The sequence below is a fragment of the Ostrinia nubilalis genome, chromosome 15 (assembly GCF_963855985.1).
Source record: "Ostrinia nubilalis chromosome 15, ilOstNubi1.1, whole genome shotgun sequence".
NCBI classification, from domain to species: domain Eukaryota; kingdom Metazoa; phylum Arthropoda; class Insecta; order Lepidoptera; family Crambidae; genus Ostrinia; species Ostrinia nubilalis.
In genome coordinates, this window is record NC_087102.1 from 8280195 (window position 1) to 8287078 (window position 6884).

Genomic DNA, 6884 nt, shown 5'->3' on the forward strand with positions numbered 1-6884 from the left:
TCCTGTGATATGTAACGTTGAGGTCACGACCCTTATCAAAATATGGTATAAGTATAACCCACGTTCAAAACCAACACCCTGTATACCTATTTTGCAGAACGTCATATACATCTGATCTTATCGGGTCTATTAATAAGACTACTCTTATAACTACGAGTAAATATCAATTTCTGATCAAAGTGTGACCATAAAAGTTATCTTTGAAACTTCTCTCAGTAAGGTTTCAAGTTCTAACGACCTGCCGGCATGTCGTCATGCTTTAGTAGGTTTCAATATCGCCGAGAGACTTATTAAGTTACTTTGACTATCATCAGAGAGCTCAATTGCGATTTGCGCTATTTTTAACCGACTTCTAAAAAAGGAGATGGTTCTCAATTCGGCGTAGATTTTTATATGCATATCAATCAACTAAGGAACCTAAAATTAAATTGGAATTACATAAAAGACTTCTTTAAAAGATTTTTTAGGTTCCTGGTTGACTCGCCAAGGAAAAATATCATAAATTTTCATTATCCATGCTTAAACTTCTTTTTCAATCAAATAATTAGCTTTTATTTTGCTTCAACCTCCGTAACTTTATCAGATTTTTAACTAAATTGCATTTTACGGGCTCAAATGAACGCCTCGCTAGTTCCGCTATGGCGGCCAATCTTCCGGGGAAAGGCTATTAAAATATACTTTGCATGATGAGGAAGAAGGAACGCTGGAAATTAAATTTCTTTTGCCATAGTCCTTGCTGATGTTGAATGCTCTAGCTAGAATACCTAATGTGACCATTGTGTAAGGTTGTAGCAACCGGTGTATATCTTACGAAATAAGCTCCGTAATGGCCATTGAATTTAAATCGTACAATGTTCCTTCTGGGGCTTTTGGCAAATGAAAGCGTTAACAATCACATTCGCAGTTAGTACCTACGGCTTTGTTATTGGTATTCGGCTACGTTCTGTGTGATATAATATTCTCCACAAATTGTGATTTATTGTACGATCATTATCATTATTAAGATTACCTGAGAGACTAGTATAGTAATGAATAAAACTACAAAATGTACATAAAACTTTACTTAAAGTTAAATTTTTATTACAGCTAACTTAAGATCGACTATGCAAATCGCATGAAATCATAACACTCGGCTTACATCGTAGTAAGTAATTTTGATTAAGAATCGATACCACAATATCAACATACTTTTCAATAAGCCAGATTGCATGAAAATCACCGCTCAATACAAAAGCACATAGTAACTTCTGTTCCGTATCGTCACGTTTTCCAAACGTTTTTAATTATACCCAAGAAGGTTGATACTCATTTTAATATCTCCCTAGTCCAGTACACAGTATCGCAAACAAGTGTCGGACACGCGCCGCCTGAATATTACGGCGCTCATTTTAGGAAAACATGAAAGATTTCACTCGTTATGAAAAAGGAATTTATATTTATAAGATGAAAACGAAGTTAGGTAATATAGGAGAGGTACTCGAATGTGCTCTATATCCGATATTTGAGTGTCTCTGTAATAAATTGTGTGAGTTAAATATTAAAACGTATCTTGTGACGATACTTTCGAATTTAAAATTAATTTGACTAATTTACATCTTGTTATTAGATGTAAATTGTACTGTAGCAAATACATGCAAGGGCATTTACATGTATTACAAAAAATTTACATTTATAAAATTTTTACTTAATTGTCAAGCATTTATTGCTGAATAGGTTTTCTATTTTTCTAATTTCTCTTGTTACTCTAATGCTGAATTTACCTGATAAGTTTCTGAATTCTTTTCAAGAATCATTTTAACCTCAACAAAAAGTTAATATCTGCTTCGAGTTTTAATCATACTGCAAGGAGTATTAAAGGGATTTAGACTAAGTTTGAAGTTTGATTTCTACTTGGAATTACTTAGGCGAGTTACTCAGACCAGCGAGTGGGCTGCTTACGCTAAGCCCCGCTTTTGTGTAGACATTATTTCTTTTGAGATTAAACTGACTGTATAATAAATTGCTTATTAGGCTAATACATCCTGGTATTAATATTAAAGTAGAAAAGAGTCTATAAAACCAAAATTATGAAGCGATCCATTAATTTTAGATTCACCGAAATTCTCGTTCGAATATGAAAAGTGGCTTGGCCCCTAGAATTGCGGGCGAAATTGAAGACATAGATTTTCCGAATTTCACTCGATTATTCCCGTCAGAGATGGGAGGGATAAAATAGGGTTTCCCAGATCTGTAGACGATAACGGAAAACCTTTGTTGATAGTTCGCTGTTCTAGTATATTTACCAACTCAAACAATCGTTCGAAAACATTCTGTTAAATGTTTACCATTAATCTTAAATTTTGGGTTTTCCACTTACTCGTGATTAAAACAAAGAAGTTGAAACGATTAAGTAAATCAATTAATTAGTAATGTTTGATCAATTATGGTTTAAGATGAAAACTTTCAAATAAGATTACCTAATAGATTGTTTTCCTTCTTTTCAGATAAGTCTGCGTGCAGTGGAATAGTGTCAATACTTTCAATGGATTGGACAACGAAATGGTGGATACAAAACTTTTGACAAGTGAACTGAACTTGTTGTGAACAGTGGGTAGTTAGACGTTAGATGCGAAGGCGGGACGCGTAGGGTAGAGGATGGTGGACTAGCAGGAATGGGAGCTAGTGCCAGTGAGATGGACTGAGGGTGCGAGCGAGACGGGTAGGGTGGATGCGGGCGCGGGACTGACGGCGCGCGGCACCGAGCGGATGCGGCGCGGGAGTGTGTACAGTGTAAGCGAAGGCGTGGAGCGGTGCGGGTGCCCAAGGTAATTATTTTAATCTTCATTAATTTACACAAATTCAATATATGTTTTATTAATAATAATAATTTATTTGGTTCAACAACTATAAAGGCTAAAGATACTCGTGCAATAGAAAAACTATGATCCCTGCAGTAGTATAAAACTGTGTCGCAAGGATTCAACATTCAAATGTTTTAGATTCCTCAGGATTAGCAATGGATCAGCATTTTTATTTTACTATTCATCAAGAGATGTCGAAATCTTACAATTTTTAGGCTTTAGTTACCTTTTTACGAAAAAAGTATCCATGAAACCGATAATAATTAAGCTAAAGTAAAACGGCTTACTTAATTAAGAGCTTGTGCAGCATACAGAAGCAGAACAAGAGTTAATACCATTGTGATTAAATAGGAAATTAACACTGCAAGTGTATTGGCGTCTTTTCAAGAGCGTCTTCATCATAGAAAAACAATAGAAACATCCTGTTTATAAATTGTGCATGCGTTCCTTTCTCCGACGCATCCTGTTTAATTACCAAGTGATCCGGGGCAGGCTCTAATTATCCGGTTTCTAAACGTACTGTATAACTACCAGTGGCTCACCCTTAGGACAGGTCAAAAGAGATCAGCCAGGCAAAGAGGTTCAAAAATCTACTAGCCCGGGGCATCGCCTGCGTGAAATTCAAAGTTTCATCAAAACTGTGTAGTTTTTGTTTGAAAGAGTACACATTCATCCATCTATCATCATCACACACACACATTACGTCGGTCGCAAAGGGGCGAATCTTTTTTATAAAATTATACTTCTTCTTCCTCGGTCCCTCACTTATGAGGATCGCGACTACATACATAATATAGTGTTCCTCCACAGACTGCGGTCATAAGCTGTGTGGACCTCATAAAATTTTACAGAAGAGCAAAAAACGACATAGTGCCTTAAGAATGGAGCATTTCTGTAAACAACTAAATTTTTGACGGTTTGTATGATGTTCGCCTCTTTGCGGCGTAGGCGACGATTAGTGGGATATTTATAGTGTAAAGTGTTCACTGCACTGAAAAACGTATCACTTCAAAACAGTACAACAGACTTAATGCTCAAAGTTCGAAACTAAATTGAGTAAACTGGCTGTATTAACTACCCTACGTGTATTAGGAATTCATTAAAACAGAAGCGGTTTTTCAATGACACCCTCGCTGCAGAAAATTGTACCAAGGATAAAATGTGACGACGTTAAAAAGAACGCCACTGGATTATAAGGAATAGAAGCGGAATCCTTTAATACTAAAGTGCGATTTTCCACAACGTTTTCCTCTTGAGCGTGGGATGAAATACTTAAGATTCAAGTTGCAAAGCTTCTGGCAGAACTTAATGTGCCGAGTGTGAAAAACTATTTTCACACTGTTTTTGATCTTTCGGTAGTCGAGCTTTTCATACAATGTATCATAGACTGAATTTAAATTTTCTTTTACCCCTCTTGAAATAAATTTTAAGTCTCAACACTAATATTTTGTGCATTTATTCAAATTGTAAAAAATCATGGGTTTTCTTCCGTTATATAAAGTCTGAAGATTTCAGAGTTTTGATTTATACTTAGTATACTATTGCCTAGTACGAAAACCATTTTATTTATTTACAGCGTTTGTTAACAATTTCACTTAAAACATGGAGAACTTCTTTAGTATGATAAGTTATGTAGCCAAATGTAGCCTTTGATTTAGCTTGACCATTTAGCATGACTCTATATCAATCCCATATAACTAAAGGTCTTGGTTGCCTGGATTCCTAATTAAAAATGATTGTCACGCGTAAAAGTTGCGGGCAAAGAACTTTAATAACGAGGTTACTTAATAAAACAAAGAAGCTTACGTAGCATTTCAGGCAAAAACATAAGAGTAGCAAAAAGTAGCCGCTCTAAATGGGATCTCCAATTTCGTAATCTCCTAAATCAACACCGGCATTCCTACTGGGCCCTTGGAAGGTCGTATTTTAAGCCGTAAGGCACGGGACCATTTATCTTTCTTTGTCCATCGTACAGGAAAATGCGAGGAATTACCACGCAACAACGAACATGCTCAATGAAGTAGTGTGGCCAGAAGATATTGAAAAACAGTGCCTGATGGTATTTGTTGCAAGTTGGCGTGGGCATAAATATTAGCTAAATAGATAGTGTAATAATTGAAAAAGTGTAAATTCTAAATTTATAATTACTAGGAACATAAAAATTTTAACGGTGGTCTTATTGCTAGATTAAGGCGGTTAACACACTGCGCCGCGCTCCGCCGCGGAGCGCGGGGCGACAGATTTAATCATTGTATGTAAGTACCTCAGTTTGTATAGAAAACACGCGCGGCACTTCACACTGAAAACGCGTCCGCGCGCGTGATTTTTTATATGAAAATCACGCGCTCCGCGGCGGAGCGCGGCGCAGTGTGATAACCGCCTAAACGTTTATTACTTCAAAGATATTCTTCCATTTATTCATTAACATCTATGATAAGTTTAAGTAACTTTAACAGTAAGGCTGAGTTGAACCACCTTACTTTGACGGTAACTTTAACGATAACCGGTGCTTTTTGTATGGAGTTTGACAGTTTTTTGACGTTTGTTAAACTTAAAGTAAGATGGTGCAACCCAGCCTAAGTAATATCTATGTAGTCGACCAATGGAATTAAAGGGAAGGTATCCAAATAAGATGGTTCAGTAACACTACCTCGACCAAATTTTACAGACCAGTTGACTTGACTGAACGAGTAAAAAGGTGGAGGTCCTCGAAATACACGAGGTATTTTTCATTGAGCCACGAGGATTGGGTTATTATTAGACTATTGAGTTGCGATTGATCGACCTATTTATAGTATCTTAACGTCGTTTGTTTTAATGGATTGTGTTTTACCAAAAAAAAGATGTTTTTACGCATTCTCATTTAAATAATGCGTAAAAAATAGTATAATGCCTTCAGTGTCTTTCTACTTACCTTACACATTATACTTATGTGCGTTCCCGCTGGTTTCCTTTGTTTGGTGCCATACGTTACAACTTATAAATATTCCTTGCATAGCTAGGCTTTTCGTATCCCGGACAGTTCATAGTGGACTTTCAATGGCTCGCTGCGTTATAAATATGTATGCTTTTCAGTAATATTAAGATGGAAGAAAGTCTTTGAAAGAAATATGACAATTGTACTCGCAGAATATAGATGGTACCTTTAAAACCAAATCACGCCAAATTATTTTCTATGTGTGTTTATGTAAAATTAAACGCCCTATTACACATAACTAAGTATTACATAATAAGAAAGACAAGCCACGTTACGTATCTTTAATGTTCAGATTACTTTGTTCATAACGGGTGTACGTTATGAACAAAGTAATCTTTTGACCGCAGCCTTGCCCGGGTGGATTTGAAATGCCCGTGACCTATTCTAAAGCGATTTCTTCATGTCGACCACAATGACAAAATATACTTTCGCGATTATACTTTTTTTATGTAAGCCACGGCTGATATTTGACCGCAATCGCACCTGGTGTTAAGTGAGATGCAGTCTAGGGTGGTACATATCTGCCCTGTAAATGCCTATTCACTCTCCCCTTGAAAAGGCCCGGATTATAGTGTTCAGGGAAGACAGCAGCAGGCAGCGAATTCCAGTCCCTAGCTGTTCGCATTATAAAAGAGTTACGGGACTATTCCCACCTCTCGTTCCCACCGCTGCAACTCCTATGTAGCCAGGATCTACAGCTTGACCGCCAATAAAAACCCTTTTTTTTCTTTTTTTTTTGTCGCGGAGGAAATGCTTTGCGCACCGTCACCACTGCCGGGGGACAGGGTGGTGTGTGGGACTCCCGGCGCCCTGAAAAGGGCGCTGCTCCATCCTGAAAAGGACGGGGTATACCCACTAAAACCCCCGCGGCGTTCCGTCATCGCCCGAGTGGGGTTGTCGCGAGTATCCGGCCGTAGCTTTAGACTTCCGCGACAGGCCAATAAAAACCTAACCAACCTAACCCATTTTAAAAGAGTTATATTAGAATAGAATAGAATAGATGTGTTTTTTATAACAGGTAGCGAGGGCGCGGGTGCGGGTGCGGGTGCGGCTGCAGCCATGGCCGG

The 6884-nt window shown here is 37.6% G+C and overlaps 1 long non-coding RNA gene across 2 annotated transcripts in view; it reads left to right on the forward strand.

The window, feature by feature from the left end:
• Nucleotides 1-6883, forward strand: part of LOC135078481 (uncharacterized) — a 58022-nt gene extending 51139 nt beyond the window's left edge. Inside the window, exons 2-3 of one of the 2 annotated variants that reach the window (XR_010258625.1) lie at nt 2484-2804; nt 6818-6883. This is a non-coding gene — a long non-coding RNA (uncharacterized LOC135078481). The remainder of the gene's footprint in view (nt 1-2483; nt 2805-6817) is intronic. The other variant, XR_010258626.1, reaches the window with a different exon arrangement.
• Nucleotide 6884: the final 1 nt, after the last annotated feature.